We start from the raw sequence: 15,000 nt of genomic DNA on the forward strand, positions 1-15,000 counted from the left end.
GTGTCAGGCCTAGTTAGTACCTGGATGGGAGACCGCCTGGGAATACCAGGTGCTGTAGGCTTTTTTGTGCTCCAAGTTCAGGAAGTGAGCCCTTTCTCAATTGCCTTTTAAAACTGCAAGGTCTAGCCGACTAGATGCTTAAAAGTACAACACTCACTAGGCCCAGAGCCTACGGCCACACCACACTGAATGCGCCTGATCTCGTCTGATCTCAGAAGCTAAGCAGTGTCGGGCCTAGTTAGTACCTGGATGGGAGACCGCCTGGGAATACCAGGTGCTGTAGGCTTTTTTGTACTCCAAGTTCAGGAAGTGAGCCATTTCTCAATTGCCTTTCAAAACTGCAAGGTCTAGCCGACTAGATGCTTAAAAGTACAAAACTCACTAGGCCCAGAGCCTACGGCCACACCACACTGAATGCGCCCGATCTCGTCTGATCTCGGAAGCTAAGCAGTGTCGGGCCTAGTTAGTACCTGGATGGGAGACCACCTGGGAATACCAGGTGCTGTAGGCTTTTTTGTGCTCCAAGTTCAGGAAGTGAGCCATTTCACAATTGCCTTTCAAAACTGCAAGGTCTAGCCGACTAGATGCTTAAAAGTACAAACTCACTAGGCCCAGAGCCTACGGCCACACCACACTGAATGCGCCCGATCTCGGAAGCTAAGCAGGGTCGGGCCTAGTTAGTACCTGGATGGGAGACTGCCTGGGAATACCAGGTGCTGTAGGCTTTTTTTGTGCTCCATGATTAGTAATTGCGCAACTTCTCAATTATTTTTCAAATTTGGTATGTTTCCAAAATAATTGTATCCCGTTTTATAGCGGAAATGTTGGACAACATCATGAGGGCTGGAGCTACCTTTTTACATAGAATTAGCATACAGGTAGTGTGTTCATGGGTAATAAATCAACTTTCACATGTAATGCAGTACAGAGAATATTGAGTCCTTCAAGAGGCATGAAAGAAAACCATTATTGTGTTGATTGTTCTCTCCACCTCCCTGCAACAGACACAGGATGGATGAATTAAAGTTATCCTACCAGACATAGGAGTCCTGAATGGGCCCACCAGTCTTATATATCTCGCCTGATCGAGCCTGATCGAGCGATGAGCGTGGTATCATGTTGCAAGTGGCTGCATGGCTTAGCTTACTAAATGCAAATGCATAAGAGTAATATTCTTAGCATTCCTAGAGCCTACGGCCACACCACACTGAATGCACCCGATCTTGACTGATCTCGGAAGTTAAGCAGTGTCAGGCCTAGTTAGTACCTGGATGGGAGACCGCCTGGGAATACCAGGTGCTGTAGGCTTTTTTGTGCTCCAAGTTCAGGAAGTGAGCCCTTTCTCAATTGCCTTTTAAAACTGCAAGGTCTAGCCGACTAGATGCTTAAAAGTACAAAACTCACTAGGCCCAGAGCCTACGGCCACACCACACTGAATGTGCCTGATCTCGTCTGATCTCAGAAGCTAAGCAGTGTCGGGCCTAGTTAGTACCTGGATGGAAGACCGCCTGGGAATACCAGGTGCTGTAGGCTTTTTTGTACTCCAAGTTCAGGAAGTGAGCCATTTCTCAATTGCCTTTCAAAACTGCAAGGTCTAGCCGACTAGATGCTTAAAAGTACAAAACTCACAAGGACCAGAGCCTACGGCCACACCACACTGAATGCGCCCGATCTCGTCTGATCTCGGAAGCTAAGCAGTGTCGGGCCTCGTTAGTACCTGGATGGGAGACCGCCTGGGAATACCAGGTGCTGTAGGCTTTTTTGTGCTCCAAGTTCAGGAAGTGAGCCATTTCTCAATTGCCTTTCAAAACTGCAAGGTCTAGCTGACTAGATGCTTAAAAGTACAAAACTCACTAGGCCCAGAGCCTACGGCCACACCACACTGATTGTGCCCGATCTCGTCTGATCTCGGAAGCTAAGCAGTGTCGGGCCTAGTTAGTACCTGGATGGGAGACCACCTGGGAATACCAGGTGCTGTAGGCTTTTTTGTGCTCCAAGTTCAGGAAGTGAGCCATTTCACAATTGCCTTTCAAAACTGCAAGGTCTAGCCGACTAGATGCTTAAAAGTACAAAACTCACTAGGCCCAGAGCCTACGGCCACACCACACTGAATGTGCCCGATCTCGGAAGCTAAGCAGGGTCAGGCCTAGTTAGTACCTGGATGGGAGACTGCCTGGGAATACCAGGTGCTGTAGGCTTTTTTGTGCTCCATGATTAGTAATTGCGCAACTTCTCAATTATTTTTCAAATTTGGTATGTTTCCAAAATAATTGTATCCCGTTTTATAGCGGAAATGTTGGACAACATCATGAGGGCTGGAGCTACCTTTTTACATAGAATTAGCATACAGGTAGTGTGTTCATGGGTAATAAATCGACTTTCACATGTAATGCAGTACAGAGAATATTGAGTCCTTCAAGAGGCATGAAAGAAAACCATTATTGTGTTGATTGTTCTCTCCACCTCCCTGCAACAGACACAGGATGGATGAATTAAAGTTATCCTACCAGACATAGGAGTCCTGAATGGGCCCACCAGTCTTATATATCTCGCCTGATCGAGCCTGATCGAGCGATGAGCGTGGTATCATGTTGCAAGTGGCTGCATGGCTTAGCTTACTAAATGCAAATGCATAAGAGTAATATTCTTAGCATTCCTAGAGCCTACGGCCACACCACACTGAATGCACCCGATCTCGTCTGATCTCGGAAGTTAAGCAGTGTCAGGCCTAGTTACTACCTGGATGGGAGACCGCCTGGGAATACCAGGTGCTGTAGGCTTTTTTGTGCTCCAAGTTCAGGAAGTGAGCCCTTTCTCAATTGCCTTTTAAAACTGCAAGGTCTAGCCGACTAGATGCTTAAAAGTACAACACTCACTAGGCCCAGAGCCTACGGCCACACCACACTGAATGCGCCTGATCTCGTCTGATCTCAGAAGCTAAGCAGTGTTGGGCCTAGTTAGTACCTGGATGGGAGACCGCCTGGGAATACCAGGTGCTGTAGGCTTTTTTGTACTCCAAGTTCAGGAAGTGAGCCATTTCTCAATTGCCTTTCAAAACTGCAAGGTCTAGCCGACTAGATGCTTAAAAGTACAAAACTCACTAGGCCCAGAGCCTACGGCCACACCACACTGAATGCGCCCGATCTCGTCTGATCTCGTAAGCTAAGCAGTGTCGGGCCTAGTTAGTACCTGGATGGGAGACCACCTGGGAATACCAGGTGCTGTAGGCTTTTTTGTGCTCCAAGTTCAGGAAGTGAGCCATTTCACCATTGCCTTTCAAAACTGCAAGGTCTAGCCGACTAGATGCTTAAAAGTACAAACTCACTAGGCCCAGAGCCTACGGCCACACCACACTGAATAATGCGCCCGATCTCGGAAGCTAAGCAGGGTCGGGCCTAGTTAGTACCTGGATGGGAGACTGCCTGGGAATACCAGGTGCTGTAGGCTTTTTTTGTGCTCCATGATTAGTAATTGCGCAACTTCTCAATTATTTTTCAAATTTGGTATGTTTCCAAAATAATTGTATCCCGTTTTATAGCGGAAATGTTGGACAACATCATGAGGGCTGGAGCTACCTTTTTACATAGAATTAGCATACAGGTAGTGTGTTCATGGGTAATAAATCAACTTTCACATGTAATGCAGTACAGAGAATATTGAGTCCTTCAAGAGGCATGAAAGAAAACCATTATTGTGTTGATTGTTCTCTCCACCTCCCTGCAACAGACACAGGATGGATGAATTAAAGTTATCCTACCAGACATAGGAGTCCTGAATGGGCCCACCAGTCTTATATATCTCGCCTGATCGAGCCTGATCGAGCGATGAGCGTGGTATCATGTTGCAAGTGGCTGCATGGCTTAGCTTACTAAATGCAAATGCATAAGAGTAATATTCTTAGCATTCCTAGAGCCTACGGCCACACCACACTGAATGCACCCGATCTCGACTGATCTCGGAAGTTAAGCAGTGTCAGGCCTAGTTAGTACCTGGATGGGAGACCGCCTGGGAATACCAGGTGCTGTAGGCTTTTTTGTGCTCCAAGTTCAGGAAGTGAGCCCTTTCTCAATTGCCTTTTAAAACTGCAAGGTCTAGCCGACTAGATGCTTAAAAGTACAAAACTCACTAGGCCCAGAGCCTACGGCCACACCACACTGAATGTGCCTGATCTCATCTGATCTCAGAAGCTAAGCAGTGTCGGGCCTAGTTAGTACCTGGATGGAAGACCGCCTGGGAATACCAGGTGCTGTAGGCTTTTTTGTACTCCAAGTTCAGGAAGTGAGCCATTTCTCAATTGCCTTTCAAAACTGCAAGGTCTAGCCGACTAGATGCTTAAAAGTACAAAACTCACAAGAACCAGAGCCTACGGCCACACCACACTGAATGCGCCCGATCTCGTCTGATCTCGAAAGCTAAGCAGTGTCGGGCCTCGTTAGTACCTGGATGGGAGACCGCCTGGGAATACCAGGTGCTGTAGGCTTTTTTGTGCTACAAGTTCAGGAAGTGAGCCATTTCTCAATTGCCTTTCAAAACTGCAAGGTCTAGCTGACTAGATGCTTAAAAGTACAAAACTCACTAGGCCCAGAGCCTACGGCCACACCACACTGATTGCGCCCGATCTCGTCTGATCTCGGAAGCTAAGCAGTGTCGGGCCTAGTTAGTACCTGGATGGGAGACCACCTGGGAATACCAGGTGCTGTAGGCTTTTTTGTGCTCCAAGTTCAGGAAGTGAGCCATTTCACAATTGCCTTTCAAAACTGCAAGGTCTAGCCGACTAGATGCTTAAAAGTACAAAACTCACTAGGCCCAGAGCCTACGGCCACACCACACTGAATGTGCCCGATCTCGGAAGCTAAGCAGGGTCAGGCCTAGTTAGTACCTGGATGGGAGACTGCCTGGGAATACCAGGTGCTGTAGGCTTTTTTGTGCTCCATGATTAGTAATTGCGCAACTTCTCAATTATTTTTCAAATTTGGTATGTTTCCAAAATAATTGTATCCCGTTTTATAGCGGAAATGTTGGACAACATCATGAGGGCTGGAGCTACCTTTTTACATAGAATTAGCATACAGGTAGTGTGTTCATGGGTAATAAATCGACTTTCACATGTAATGCAGTACAGAGAATATTGAGTCCTTCAAGAGGCATGAAAGAAAACCATTATTGTGTTGATTGTTCTCTCCACCTCCCTGCAACAGACACAGGATGGATGAATTAAAGTTATCCTACCAGACATAGGAGTCCTGAATGGGCCCACCAGTCTTATATATCTCGCCTGATCGAGCCTGATCGAGCGATGAGCGTGGTATCATGTTGCAAGTGGCTGCATGGCTTAGCTTACTAAATGCAAATGCATAAGAGTAATATTCTTAGCATTCCTAGAGCCTACGGCCACACCACACTGAATGCACCCGATCTCGTCTGATCTCGGAAGTTAAGCAGTGTCAGGCCTAGTTACTACCTGGATGGGAGACCGCCTGGGAATACCAGGTGCTGTAGGCTTTTTTGTGCTCCAAGTTCAGGAAGTGAGCCCTTTCTCAATTGCCTTTTAAAACTGCAAGGTCTAGCCGACTAGATGCTTAAAAGTACAACACTCACTAGGCCCAGAGCCTACGGCCACACCACACTGAATGCGCCTGATCTCGTCTGATCTCAGAAGCTAAGCAGTGTCGGGCCTAGTTAGTACCTGGATGGGAGACCGCCTGGGAATACCAGGTGCTGTAGGCTTTTTTGTACTCCAAGTTCAGGAAGTGAGCCATTTCTCAATTGCCTTTCAAAACTGCAAGGTCTAGCCGACTAGATGCTTAAAAGTACAAAACTCACTAGGCCCAGAGCCTACGGCCACACCACACTGAATGCGCCCGATCTCGTCTGATCTCGGAAGCTAAGCAGTGTCGGGCCTAGTTAGTACCTGGATGGGAGACCACCTGGGAATACCAGGTGCTGTAGGCTTTTTTGTGCTCCAAGTTCAGGAAGTGAGCCATTTCACAATTTCCTTTCAAAACTGCAAGGTCTAGCCGACTAGATGCTTAAAAGTACAAACTCACTAGGCCCAGAGCCTACGGCCACACCACACTGAATAATGCGCCCGATCTCGGAAGCTAAGCAGGGTCGGGCCTAGTTAGTACCTGGATGGGAGACTGCCTGGGAATACCAGGTGCTGTAGGCTTTTTTTGTGCTCCATGATTAGTAATTGCGCAACTTCTCAATTATTTTTCAAATTTGGTATGTTTCCAAAATAATTGTATCCCGTTTTATAGCGGAAATGTTGGACAACATCATGAGGGCTGGAGCTACCTTTTTACATAGAATTAGCATACAGGTAGTGTGTTCATGGGTAATAAATCAACTTTCACATGTAATGCAGTACAGAGAATATTGAGTCCTTCAAGAGGCATGAAAGAAAACCATTATTGTGTTGATTGTTCTCTCCACCTCCCTGCAACAGACACAGGATGGATGAATTAAAGTTATCCTACCAGACATAGGAGTCCTGAATGGGCCCACCAGTCTTATATATCTCGCCTGATCGAGCCTGATCGAGCGATGAGCGTGGTATCATGTTGCAAGTGGCTGCATGGCTTAGCTTACTAAATGCAAATGCATAAGAGTAATATTCTTAGCATTCCTAGAGCCTACGGCCACACCACACTGAATGCACCCGATCTTGACTGATCTCGGAAGTTAAGCAGTGTCAGGCCTAGTTAGTACCTGGATGGGAGACCGCCTGGGAATACCAGGTGCTGTAGGCTTTTTTGTGCTCCAAGTTCAGGAAGTGAGCCCTTTCTCAATTGCCTTTTAAAACTGCAAGGTCTAGCCGACTAGATGCTTAAAAGTACAAAACTCACTAGGCCCAGAGCCTACGGCCACACCACACTGAATGTGCCTGATCTCGTCTGATCTCAGAAGCTAAGCAGTGTCGGGCCTAGTTAGTACCTGGATGGAAGACCGCCTGGGAATACCAGGTGCTGTAGGCTTTTTTGTACTCCAAGTTCAGGAAGTGAGCCATTTCTCAATTGCCTTTCAAAACTGCAAGGTCTAGCCGACTAGATGCTTAAAAGTACAAAACTCACTAGGCCCAGAGCCTACGGCCACACCACACTGATTGCGCCCGATCTCGTCTGATCTCGGAAGCTAAGCAGTGTCGGGCCTAGTTAGTACCTGGATGGGAGACCACCTGGGAATACCAGGTGCTGTAGGCTTTTTTGTGCTCCAAGTTCAGGAAGTGAGCCATTTCACAATTGCCTTTCAAAACTGAAAGGTCTAGCCGACTAGATGCTTAAAAGTACAAAACTCACTAGGCCCAGAGCCTACGGCCACACCACACTGAATGTGCCCGATCTCGGAAGCTAAGCAGGGTCAGGCCTAGTTAGTACCTGGATGGGAGACTGCCTGGGAATACCAGGTGCTGTAGGCTTTTTTGTGCTCCATGATTAGTAATTGCGCAACTTCTCAATTATTTTTCAAATTTGGTAGGTTTCCAAAATAATTGTATCCCGTTTTATAGCGGAAATGTTGGACAACATCATGAGGGCTGGAGCTACCTTTTTACATAGAATTAGCATACAGGTAGTGTGTTCATGGGTAATAAATCGACTTTCACATGTAATGCAGTACAGAGAATATTGAGTCCTTCAAGAGGCATGAAAGAAAACCATTATTGTGTTGATTGTTCTCTCCACCTCCCTGCAACAGACACAGGATGGATGAATTAAAGTTATCCTACCAGACATAGGAGTCCTGAATGGGCCCACCAGTCTTATATATCTCGCCTGATCGAGCCTGATCGAGCGATGAGCGTGGTATCATGTTGCAAGTGGCTGCATGGCTTAGCTTACTAAATGCAAATGCATAAGAGTAATATTCTTAGCATTCCTAGAGCCTACGGCCACACCACACTGAATGCACCCGATCTTGTCTGATCTCGGAAGTTAAGCAGTGTCAGGCCTAGTTAGTACCTGGATGGGAGACCGCCTTGGAATACCAGGTGCTGTAGGCTTTTTTGTGCTCCAAGTTCAGGAAGTGAGCCCTTTCTCAATTGCCTTTTAAAACTGCAAGGTCTAGCCGACTAGATGCTTAAAAGTACAACACTCACTAGGCCCAGAGCCTACGGCCACACCACACTGAATGCGCCTGATCTCGTCTGATCTCAGAAGCTAAGCAGTGTCGGGCCTAGTTAGTACCTGGATGGGAGACCGCCTGGGAATACCAGGTGCTGTAGGCTTTTTTGTACTCCAAGTTCAGGAAGTGAGCCATTTCTCAATTGCCTTTCAAAACTGCAAGGTCTAGCCGACTAGATGCTTAAAAGTACAAAACTCACTAGGCCCAGAGCCTACGGCCACACCACACTGAATGCGCCCGATCTCGTCTGATCTCGGAAGCTAAGCAGTGTCGGGCCTAGTTAGTACCTGGATGGGAGACCACCTGGGAATACCAGGTGCTGTAGGCTTTTTTGTGCTCCAAGTTCAGGAAGTGAGCCATTTCACAATTGCCTTTCAAAACTGCAAGGTCTAGCCGACTAGATGCTTAAAAGTACAAACTCACTAGGCCCAGAGCCTACGGCCACACCACACTGAATGCGCCCGATCTCGGAAGCTAAGCAGGGTCGGGCCTAGTTAGTACCTGGATGGGAGACTGCCTGGGAATACCAGGTGCTGTAGGCTTTTTTTGTGCTCCATGATTAGTAATTGCGCAACTTCTCAATTATTTTTCAAATTTGGTATGTTTCCAAAATAATTGTATCCCGTTTTATAGCGGAAATGTTGGACAACATCATGAGGGCTGGAGCTACCTTTTTACATAGAATTAGCATACAGGTAGTGTGTTCATGGGTAATAAATCAACTTTCACATGTAATGCAGTACAGAGAATATTGAGTCCTTCAAGAGGCATGAAAGAAAACCATTATTGTGTTGATTGTTCTCTCCACCTCCCTGCAACAGACACAGGATGGATGAATTAAAGTTATCCTACCAGACATAGGAGTCCTGAATGGGCCCACCAGTCTTATATATCTCGCCTGATCGAGCCTGATCGAGCGATGAGCGTGGTATCATGTTGCAAGTGGCTGCATGGCTTAGCTTACTAAATGCAAATGCATAAGAGTAATATTCTTAGCATTCCTAGAGCCTACGGCCACACCACACTGAATGCACCCGATCTCGTCTGATCTCGGAAGTTAAGCAGTGTCAGGCCTAGTTACTACCTGGATGGGAGACCGCCTGGGAATACCAGGTGCTGTAGGCTTTTTTGTGCTCCAAGTTCAGGAAGTGAGCCCTTTCTCAATTGCCTTTTAAAACTGCAAGGTCTAGCCGACTAGATGCTTAAAAGTACAACACTCACTAGGCCCAGAGCCTACGGCCACACCACACTGAATGCGCCTGATCTCGTCTGATCTCAGAAGCTAAGCAGTGTCGGGCCTAGTTAGTACCTGGATGGGAGACCGCCTGGGAATACCAGGTGCTGTAGGCTTTTTTGTACTCCAAGTTCAGGAAGTGAGCCATTTCTCAATTGCCTTTCAAAACTGCAAGGTCTAGCCGACTAGATGCTTAAAAGTACAAAACTCACTAGGCCCAGAGCCTACGGCCACACCACACTGAATGCGCCCGATCTCGTCTGATCTCGGAAGCTAAGCAGTGTCGGGCCTAGTTAGTACCTGGATGGGAGACCACCTGGGAATACCAGGTGCTGTAGGCTTTTTTGTGCTCCAAGTTCAGGAAGTGAGCCATTTCACAATTTCCTTTCAAAACTGCAAGGTCTAGCCGACTAGATGCTTAAAAGTACAAACTCACTAGGCCCAGAGCCTACGGCCACACCACACTGAATAATGCGCCCGATCTCGGAAGCTAAGCAGGGTCGGGCCTAGTTAGTACCTGGATGGGAGACTGCCTGGGAATACCAGGTGCTGTAGGCTTTTTTTGTGCTCCATGATTAGTAATTGCGCAACTTCTCAATTATTTTTCAAATTTGGTATGTTTCCAAAATAATTGTATCCCGTTTTATAGCGGAAATGTTGGACAACATCATGAGGGCTGGAGCTACCTTTTTACATAGAATTAGCATACAGGTAGTGTGTTCATGGGTAATAAATCAACTTTCACATGTAATGCAGTACAGAGAATATTGAGTCCTTCAAGAGGCATGAAAGAAAACCATTATTGTGTTGATTGTTCTCTCCACCTCCCTGCAACAGACACAGGATGGATGAATTAAAGTTATCCTACCAGACATAGGAGTCCTGAATGGGCCCACCAGTCTTATATATCTCGCCTGATCGAGCCTGATCGAGCGATGAGCGTGGTATCATGTTGCAAGTGGCTGCATGGCTTAGCTTACTAAATGCAAATGCATAAGAGTAATATTCTTAGCATTCCTAGAGCCTACGGCCACACCACACTGAATGCACCCGATCTTGACTGATCTCGGAAGTTAAGCAGTGTCAGGCCTAGTTAGTACCTGGATGGGAGACCGCCTGGGAATACCAGGTGCTGTAGGCTTTTTTGTGCTCCAAGTTCAGGAAGTGAGCCCTTTCTCAATTGCCTTTTAAAACTGCAAGGTCTAGCCGACTAGATGCTTAAAAGTACAAAACTCACTAGGCCCAGAGCCTACGGCCACACCACACTGAATGTGCCTGATCTCGTCTGATCTCAGAAGCTAAGCAGTGTCGGGCCTAGTTAGTACCTGGATGGAAGACCGCCTGGGAATACCAGGTGCTGTAGGCTTTTTTGTACTCCAAGTTCAGGAAGTGAGCCATTTCTCAATTGCCTTTCAAAACTGCAAGGTCTAGCCGACTAGATGCTTAAAAGTACAAAACTCACTAGGCCCAGAGCCTACGGCCACACCACACTGATTGCGCCCGATCTCGTCTGATCTCGGAAGCTAAGCAGTGTCGGGCCTAGTTAGTACCTGGATGGGAGACCACCTGGGAATACCAGGTGCTGTAGGCTTTTTTGTGCTCCAAGTTCAGGAAGTGAGCCATTTCACAATTGCCTTTCAAAACTGAAAGGTCTAGCCGACTAGATGCTTAAAAGTACAAAACTCACTAGGCCCAGAGCCTACGGCCACACCACACTGAATGTGCCCGATCTCGGAAGCTAAGCAGGGTCAGGCCTAGTTAGTACCTGGATGGGAGACTGCCTGGGAATACCAGGTGCTGTAGGCTTTTTTGTGCTCCATGATTAGTAATTGCGCAACTTCTCAATTATTTTTCAAATTTGGTAGGTTTCCAAAATAATTGTATCCCGTTTTATAGCGGAAATGTTGGACAACATCATGAGGGCTGGAGCTACCTTTTTACATAGAATTAGCATACAGGTAGTGTGTTCATGGGTAATAAATCGACTTTCACATGTAATGCAGTACAGAGAATATTGAGTCCTTCAAGAGGCATGAAAGAAAACCATTATTGTGTTGATTGTTCTCTCCACCTCCCTGCAACAGACACAGGATGGATGAATTAAAGTTATCCTACCAGACATAGGAGTCCTGAATGGGCCCACCAGTCTTATATATCTCGCCTGATCGAGCCTGATCGAGCGATGAGCGTGGTATCATGTTGCAAGTGGCTGCATGGCTTAGCTTACTAAATGCAAATGCATAAGAGTAATATTCTTAGCATTCCTAGAGCCTACGGCCACACCACACTGAATGCACCCGATCTTGTCTGATCTCGGAAGTTAAGCAGTGTCAGGCCTAGTTAGTACCTGGATGGGAGACCGCCTTGGAATACCAGGTGCTGTAGGCTTTTTTGTGCTCCAAGTTCAGGAAGTGAGCCCTTTCTCAATTGCCTTTTAAAACTGCAAGGTCTAGCCGACTAGATGCTTAAAAGTACAACACTCACTAGGCCCAGAGCCTACGGCCACACCACACTGAATGCGCCTGATCTCGTCTGATCTCAGAAGCTAAGCAGTGTCGGGCCTAGTTAGTACCTGGATGGGAGACCGCCTGGGAATACCAGGTGCTGTAGGCTTTTTTGTACTCCAAGTTCAGGAAGTGAGCCATTTCTCAATTGCCTTTCAAAACTGCAAGGTCTAGCCGACTAGATGCTTAAAAGTACAAAACTCACTAGGCCCAGAGCCTACGGCCACACCACACTGAATGCGCCCGATCTCGTCTGATCTCGGAAGCTAAGCAGTGTCGGGCCTAGTTAGTACCTGGATGGGAGACCACCTGGGAATACCAGGTGCTGTAGGCTTTTTTGTGCTCCAAGTTCAGGAAGTGAGCCATTTCACAATTGCCTTTCAAAACTGCAAGGTCTAGCCGACTAGATGCTTAAAAGTACAAACTCACTAGGCCCAGAGCCTACGGCCACACCACACTGAATGCGCCCGATCTCGGAAGCTAAGCAGGGTCGGGCCTAGTTAGTACCTGGATGGGAGACTGCCTGGGAATACCAGGTGCTGTAGGCTTTTTTTGTGCTCCATGATTAGTAATTGCGCAACTTCTCAATTATTTTTCAAATTTGGTATGTTTCCAAAATAATTGTATCCCGTTTTATAGCGGAAATGTTGGACAACATCATGAGGGCTGGAGCTACCTTTTTACATAGAATTAGCATACAGGTAGTGTGTTCATGGGTAATAAATCAACTTTCACATGTAATGCAGTACAGAGAATATTGAGTCCTTCAAGAGGCATGAAAGAAAACCATTATTGTGTTGATTGTTCTCTCCACCTCCCTGCAACAGACACAGGATGGATGAATTAAAGTTATCCTACCAGACATAGGAGTCCTGAATGGGCCCACCAGTCTTATATATCTCGCCTGATCGAGCCTGATCGAGCGATGAGCGTGGTATCATGTTGCAAGTGGCTGCATGGCTTAGCTTACTAAATGCAAATGCATAAGAGTAATATTCTTAGCATTCCTAGAGCCTACGGCCACACCACACTGAATGCACCCGATCTCGACTGATCTCGGAAGTTAAGCAGTGTCAGGCCTAGTTAGTACCTGGATGGGAGACCGCCTGGGAATACCAGGTGCTGTAGGCTTTTTTGTGCTCCAAGTTCAGGAAGTGAGCCCTTTCTCAATTGCCTTTTAAAACTGCAAGGTCTAGCCGACTAGATGCTTAAAAGTACAAAACTCACTAGGCCCAGAGCCTACGGCCACACCACACTGAATGTGCCTGATCTCGTCTGATCTCAGAAGCTAAGCAGTGTCGGGCCTAGTTAGTACCTGGATGGAAGACCGCCTGGGAATACCAGGTGCTGTAGGCTTTTTTGTACTCCAAGTTCAGGAAGTGAGCCATTTCTCAATTGCCTTTCAAAACTGCAAGGTCTAGCCGACTAGATGCTTAAAAGTACAAAACTCACAAGGACCAGAGCCTACGGCCACACCACACTGAATGCGCCCGATCTCGTCTGATCTCGGAAGCTAAGCAGTGTCGGGCCTCGTTAGTACCTGGATGGGAGACCGCCTGGGAATACCAGGTGCTGTAGGCTTTTTTGTGCTCCAAGTTCAGGAAGTGAGCCATTTCTCAATTGCCTTTCAAAACTGCAAGGTCTAGCTGACTAGATGCTTAAAAGTACAAAACTCACTAGGCCCAGAGCCTACGGCCACACCACACTGATTGCGCCCGATCTCGTCTGATCTCGGAAGCTAAGCAGTGTCGGGCCTAGTTAGTACCTGGATGGGAGACCACCTGGGAATACCAGGTGCTGTAGGCTTTTTTGTGCTCCAAGTTCAGGAAGTGAGCCATTTCACAATTGCCTTTCAAAACTGCAAGGTCTAGCCGACTAGATGCTTAAAAGTACAAAACTCACTAGGCCCAGAGCCTACGGCCACACCACACTGAATGTGCCCGATCTCGGAAGCTAAGCAGGGTCAGGCCTAGTTAGTACCTGGATGGGAGACTGCCTGGGAATACCAGGTGCTGTAGGCTTTTTTGTGCTCCATGATTAGTAATTGCGCAACTTCTCAATTATTTTTCAAATTTGGTATGTTTCCAAAATAATTGTATCCCGTTTTATAGCGGAAATGTTGGACAACATCATGAGGGCTGGAGCTACCTTTTTACATAGAATTAGCATACAGGTAGTGTGTTCATGGGTAATAAATCGACTTTCACATGTAATGCAGTACAGAGAATATTGAGTCCTTCAAGAGGCATGAAAGAAAACCATTATTGTGTTGATTGTTCTCTCCACCTCCCTGCAACAGACACAGGATGGATGAATTAAAGTTATCCTACCAGACATAGGAGTCCTGAATGGGCCCACCAGTCTTATATATCTCGCCTGATCGAGCCTGATCGAGCGATGAGCGTGGTATCATGTTGCAAGTGGCTGCATGGCTTAGCTTACTAAATGCAAATGCATAAGAGTAATATTCTTAGCATTCCTAGAGCCTACGGCCACACCACACTGAATGCACCCGATCTCGACTGATCTCGGAAGTTAAGCAGTGTCAGGCCTAGTTAGTACCTGGATGGGAGACCGCCTGGGAATACCAGGTGCTGTAGGCTTTTTTGTGCTCCAAGTTCAGGAAGTGAGCCCTTTCTCAATTGCCTTTTAAAACTGCAAGGTCTAGCCGACTAGATGCTTAAAAGTACAAAACTCACTAGGCCCAGAGCCTACGGCCACACCACACTGAATGTGCCTGATCTCGTCTGATCTCAGAAGCTAAGCAGTGTCGGGCCTAGTTAGTACCTGGATGGAAGACCGCCTGGGAATACCAGGTGCTGTAGGCTTTTTTGTACTCCAAGTTCAGGAAGTGAGCCATTTCTCAATTGCCTTTCAAAACTGCAAGGTCTAGCCGACTAGATGCTTAAAAGTACAAAACTCACAAGAACCAGAGCCTACGGCCACACCACACTGAATGCGCCCGATCTCGTCTGATCTCGGAAGCTAAGCAGTGTCGGGCCTCGTTAGTACCTGGATGGGAGACCGCCTGGGAATACCAGGTGCTGTAGGCTTTTTTGTGCTCCAAGTTCAGGAAGTGAGCCATTTCTCAATTGCCTTTCAAAACTGCAAGGTCTAGCTGACTAGATGCTTAAAAGTACA

General features: G+C 47.0%; 39 non-coding genes and 11 pseudogenes across 39 annotated transcripts in view; all 50 read left to right on the forward strand.

The window, feature by feature from the left end:
• Positions 1-61, forward strand: part of LOC138549042 (5S ribosomal RNA) — a 119-nt gene extending 58 nt beyond the window's left edge. The window contains exon 1 of the ribosomal RNA XR_011292830.1: positions 1-61. This exon is cut by the window's left edge and continues 58 nt beyond it. This is a non-coding gene — a ribosomal RNA (5S ribosomal RNA).
• Positions 62-167: 106 nt separating this feature from the next.
• On the forward strand, positions 168-286 carry LOC138541698 (5S ribosomal RNA). Its single transcript, XR_011289699.1, has one exon. It is a non-coding gene; the product is annotated as a 5S ribosomal RNA (ribosomal RNA).
• Positions 287-392: 106 nt separating this feature from the next.
• Positions 393-511, forward strand: LOC138549294 (5S ribosomal RNA). The gene has a single exon (XR_011293076.1). It is a non-coding gene; the product is annotated as a 5S ribosomal RNA (ribosomal RNA).
• A 105-nt stretch (positions 512-616) lies between these two features.
• On the forward strand, positions 617-725 carry LOC138543519 (5S ribosomal RNA; annotated as a pseudogene).
• A 464-nt stretch (positions 726-1,189) lies between these two features.
• Positions 1,190-1,308, forward strand: LOC138542074 (5S ribosomal RNA). Its single transcript, XR_011290063.1, has one exon. It is a non-coding gene; the product is annotated as a 5S ribosomal RNA (ribosomal RNA).
• Positions 1,309-1,414: 106 nt separating this feature from the next.
• On the forward strand, positions 1,415-1,533 carry LOC138539890 (5S ribosomal RNA). The gene has a single exon (XR_011287951.1). It is a non-coding gene; the product is annotated as a 5S ribosomal RNA (ribosomal RNA).
• A 106-nt stretch (positions 1,534-1,639) lies between these two features.
• LOC138550242 (5S ribosomal RNA) lies at positions 1,640-1,758 on the forward strand. The gene has a single exon (XR_011293999.1). It is a non-coding gene; the product is annotated as a 5S ribosomal RNA (ribosomal RNA).
• A 106-nt stretch (positions 1,759-1,864) lies between these two features.
• On the forward strand, positions 1,865-1,983 carry LOC138550900 (5S ribosomal RNA). Its single transcript, XR_011294642.1, has one exon. It is a non-coding gene; the product is annotated as a 5S ribosomal RNA (ribosomal RNA).
• A 106-nt stretch (positions 1,984-2,089) lies between these two features.
• Positions 2,090-2,198, forward strand: LOC138546403 (5S ribosomal RNA; annotated as a pseudogene).
• Positions 2,199-2,661: 463 nt separating this feature from the next.
• LOC138540631 (5S ribosomal RNA) lies at positions 2,662-2,780 on the forward strand. The gene has a single exon (XR_011288672.1). It is a non-coding gene; the product is annotated as a 5S ribosomal RNA (ribosomal RNA).
• A 106-nt stretch (positions 2,781-2,886) lies between these two features.
• Positions 2,887-3,005, forward strand: LOC138536900 (5S ribosomal RNA). The gene has a single exon (XR_011285057.1). It is a non-coding gene; the product is annotated as a 5S ribosomal RNA (ribosomal RNA).
• Positions 3,006-3,111: 106 nt separating this feature from the next.
• On the forward strand, positions 3,112-3,230 carry LOC138537293 (5S ribosomal RNA). Its single transcript, XR_011285433.1, has one exon. It is a non-coding gene; the product is annotated as a 5S ribosomal RNA (ribosomal RNA).
• A 105-nt stretch (positions 3,231-3,335) lies between these two features.
• On the forward strand, positions 3,336-3,447 carry LOC138545853 (5S ribosomal RNA; annotated as a pseudogene).
• Positions 3,448-3,911: 464 nt separating this feature from the next.
• LOC138538686 (5S ribosomal RNA) lies at positions 3,912-4,030 on the forward strand. Its single transcript, XR_011286776.1, has one exon. It is a non-coding gene; the product is annotated as a 5S ribosomal RNA (ribosomal RNA).
• A 106-nt stretch (positions 4,031-4,136) lies between these two features.
• Positions 4,137-4,255, forward strand: LOC138537279 (5S ribosomal RNA). The gene has a single exon (XR_011285420.1). It is a non-coding gene; the product is annotated as a 5S ribosomal RNA (ribosomal RNA).
• Positions 4,256-4,361: 106 nt separating this feature from the next.
• LOC138540396 (5S ribosomal RNA) lies at positions 4,362-4,480 on the forward strand. Its single transcript, XR_011288445.1, has one exon. It is a non-coding gene; the product is annotated as a 5S ribosomal RNA (ribosomal RNA).
• A 106-nt stretch (positions 4,481-4,586) lies between these two features.
• On the forward strand, positions 4,587-4,705 carry LOC138547941 (5S ribosomal RNA). Its single transcript, XR_011291764.1, has one exon. It is a non-coding gene; the product is annotated as a 5S ribosomal RNA (ribosomal RNA).
• A 106-nt stretch (positions 4,706-4,811) lies between these two features.
• LOC138546404 (5S ribosomal RNA) lies at positions 4,812-4,920 on the forward strand (annotated as a pseudogene).
• Positions 4,921-5,383: 463 nt separating this feature from the next.
• On the forward strand, positions 5,384-5,502 carry LOC138540632 (5S ribosomal RNA). The gene has a single exon (XR_011288673.1). It is a non-coding gene; the product is annotated as a 5S ribosomal RNA (ribosomal RNA).
• Positions 5,503-5,608: 106 nt separating this feature from the next.
• LOC138541709 (5S ribosomal RNA) lies at positions 5,609-5,727 on the forward strand. Its single transcript, XR_011289710.1, has one exon. It is a non-coding gene; the product is annotated as a 5S ribosomal RNA (ribosomal RNA).
• A 106-nt stretch (positions 5,728-5,833) lies between these two features.
• Positions 5,834-5,952, forward strand: LOC138549305 (5S ribosomal RNA). The gene has a single exon (XR_011293087.1). It is a non-coding gene; the product is annotated as a 5S ribosomal RNA (ribosomal RNA).
• A 105-nt stretch (positions 5,953-6,057) lies between these two features.
• Positions 6,058-6,169, forward strand: LOC138545855 (5S ribosomal RNA; annotated as a pseudogene).
• A 464-nt stretch (positions 6,170-6,633) lies between these two features.
• On the forward strand, positions 6,634-6,752 carry LOC138542075 (5S ribosomal RNA). The gene has a single exon (XR_011290064.1). It is a non-coding gene; the product is annotated as a 5S ribosomal RNA (ribosomal RNA).
• Positions 6,753-6,858: 106 nt separating this feature from the next.
• LOC138539891 (5S ribosomal RNA) lies at positions 6,859-6,977 on the forward strand. The gene has a single exon (XR_011287952.1). It is a non-coding gene; the product is annotated as a 5S ribosomal RNA (ribosomal RNA).
• A 106-nt stretch (positions 6,978-7,083) lies between these two features.
• Positions 7,084-7,202, forward strand: LOC138547942 (5S ribosomal RNA). The gene has a single exon (XR_011291765.1). It is a non-coding gene; the product is annotated as a 5S ribosomal RNA (ribosomal RNA).
• Positions 7,203-7,308: 106 nt separating this feature from the next.
• Positions 7,309-7,417, forward strand: LOC138546405 (5S ribosomal RNA; annotated as a pseudogene).
• A 463-nt stretch (positions 7,418-7,880) lies between these two features.
• Positions 7,881-7,999, forward strand: LOC138541813 (5S ribosomal RNA). The gene has a single exon (XR_011289809.1). It is a non-coding gene; the product is annotated as a 5S ribosomal RNA (ribosomal RNA).
• A 106-nt stretch (positions 8,000-8,105) lies between these two features.
• LOC138541721 (5S ribosomal RNA) lies at positions 8,106-8,224 on the forward strand. The gene has a single exon (XR_011289721.1). It is a non-coding gene; the product is annotated as a 5S ribosomal RNA (ribosomal RNA).
• Positions 8,225-8,330: 106 nt separating this feature from the next.
• Positions 8,331-8,449, forward strand: LOC138549316 (5S ribosomal RNA). Its single transcript, XR_011293098.1, has one exon. It is a non-coding gene; the product is annotated as a 5S ribosomal RNA (ribosomal RNA).
• A 105-nt stretch (positions 8,450-8,554) lies between these two features.
• LOC138543521 (5S ribosomal RNA) lies at positions 8,555-8,663 on the forward strand (annotated as a pseudogene).
• Positions 8,664-9,127: 464 nt separating this feature from the next.
• On the forward strand, positions 9,128-9,246 carry LOC138540634 (5S ribosomal RNA). Its single transcript, XR_011288675.1, has one exon. It is a non-coding gene; the product is annotated as a 5S ribosomal RNA (ribosomal RNA).
• Positions 9,247-9,352: 106 nt separating this feature from the next.
• On the forward strand, positions 9,353-9,471 carry LOC138541732 (5S ribosomal RNA). The gene has a single exon (XR_011289732.1). It is a non-coding gene; the product is annotated as a 5S ribosomal RNA (ribosomal RNA).
• A 106-nt stretch (positions 9,472-9,577) lies between these two features.
• On the forward strand, positions 9,578-9,696 carry LOC138549327 (5S ribosomal RNA). The gene has a single exon (XR_011293109.1). It is a non-coding gene; the product is annotated as a 5S ribosomal RNA (ribosomal RNA).
• Positions 9,697-9,801: 105 nt separating this feature from the next.
• LOC138545856 (5S ribosomal RNA) lies at positions 9,802-9,913 on the forward strand (annotated as a pseudogene).
• A 464-nt stretch (positions 9,914-10,377) lies between these two features.
• On the forward strand, positions 10,378-10,496 carry LOC138542076 (5S ribosomal RNA). The gene has a single exon (XR_011290065.1). It is a non-coding gene; the product is annotated as a 5S ribosomal RNA (ribosomal RNA).
• A 106-nt stretch (positions 10,497-10,602) lies between these two features.
• On the forward strand, positions 10,603-10,721 carry LOC138539893 (5S ribosomal RNA). Its single transcript, XR_011287954.1, has one exon. It is a non-coding gene; the product is annotated as a 5S ribosomal RNA (ribosomal RNA).
• A 106-nt stretch (positions 10,722-10,827) lies between these two features.
• LOC138547943 (5S ribosomal RNA) lies at positions 10,828-10,946 on the forward strand. The gene has a single exon (XR_011291766.1). It is a non-coding gene; the product is annotated as a 5S ribosomal RNA (ribosomal RNA).
• Positions 10,947-11,052: 106 nt separating this feature from the next.
• Positions 11,053-11,161, forward strand: LOC138546406 (5S ribosomal RNA; annotated as a pseudogene).
• Positions 11,162-11,624: 463 nt separating this feature from the next.
• On the forward strand, positions 11,625-11,743 carry LOC138541815 (5S ribosomal RNA). The gene has a single exon (XR_011289811.1). It is a non-coding gene; the product is annotated as a 5S ribosomal RNA (ribosomal RNA).
• Positions 11,744-11,849: 106 nt separating this feature from the next.
• Positions 11,850-11,968, forward strand: LOC138541744 (5S ribosomal RNA). Its single transcript, XR_011289743.1, has one exon. It is a non-coding gene; the product is annotated as a 5S ribosomal RNA (ribosomal RNA).
• A 106-nt stretch (positions 11,969-12,074) lies between these two features.
• Positions 12,075-12,193, forward strand: LOC138549338 (5S ribosomal RNA). Its single transcript, XR_011293120.1, has one exon. It is a non-coding gene; the product is annotated as a 5S ribosomal RNA (ribosomal RNA).
• A 105-nt stretch (positions 12,194-12,298) lies between these two features.
• LOC138543522 (5S ribosomal RNA) lies at positions 12,299-12,407 on the forward strand (annotated as a pseudogene).
• Positions 12,408-12,871: 464 nt separating this feature from the next.
• On the forward strand, positions 12,872-12,990 carry LOC138538687 (5S ribosomal RNA). The gene has a single exon (XR_011286777.1). It is a non-coding gene; the product is annotated as a 5S ribosomal RNA (ribosomal RNA).
• A 106-nt stretch (positions 12,991-13,096) lies between these two features.
• On the forward strand, positions 13,097-13,215 carry LOC138539894 (5S ribosomal RNA). Its single transcript, XR_011287955.1, has one exon. It is a non-coding gene; the product is annotated as a 5S ribosomal RNA (ribosomal RNA).
• A 106-nt stretch (positions 13,216-13,321) lies between these two features.
• On the forward strand, positions 13,322-13,440 carry LOC138550244 (5S ribosomal RNA). The gene has a single exon (XR_011294001.1). It is a non-coding gene; the product is annotated as a 5S ribosomal RNA (ribosomal RNA).
• A 106-nt stretch (positions 13,441-13,546) lies between these two features.
• On the forward strand, positions 13,547-13,665 carry LOC138547944 (5S ribosomal RNA). The gene has a single exon (XR_011291767.1). It is a non-coding gene; the product is annotated as a 5S ribosomal RNA (ribosomal RNA).
• Positions 13,666-13,771: 106 nt separating this feature from the next.
• LOC138546407 (5S ribosomal RNA) lies at positions 13,772-13,880 on the forward strand (annotated as a pseudogene).
• Positions 13,881-14,343: 463 nt separating this feature from the next.
• On the forward strand, positions 14,344-14,462 carry LOC138538688 (5S ribosomal RNA). Its single transcript, XR_011286778.1, has one exon. It is a non-coding gene; the product is annotated as a 5S ribosomal RNA (ribosomal RNA).
• A 106-nt stretch (positions 14,463-14,568) lies between these two features.
• On the forward strand, positions 14,569-14,687 carry LOC138539895 (5S ribosomal RNA). The gene has a single exon (XR_011287956.1). It is a non-coding gene; the product is annotated as a 5S ribosomal RNA (ribosomal RNA).
• A 106-nt stretch (positions 14,688-14,793) lies between these two features.
• On the forward strand, positions 14,794-14,912 carry LOC138550245 (5S ribosomal RNA). Its single transcript, XR_011294002.1, has one exon. It is a non-coding gene; the product is annotated as a 5S ribosomal RNA (ribosomal RNA).
• Positions 14,913-15,000: the final 88 nt, after the last annotated feature.

This window comes from Ambystoma mexicanum, unplaced genomic scaffold (genome assembly GCF_040938575.1).
Source record: "Ambystoma mexicanum isolate Mex_15411 unplaced genomic scaffold, UKY_AmexF1_1 Mex_scaf10, whole genome shotgun sequence".
Classification (NCBI taxonomy): Eukaryota; Metazoa; Chordata; class Amphibia; order Caudata; family Ambystomatidae; genus Ambystoma; species Ambystoma mexicanum.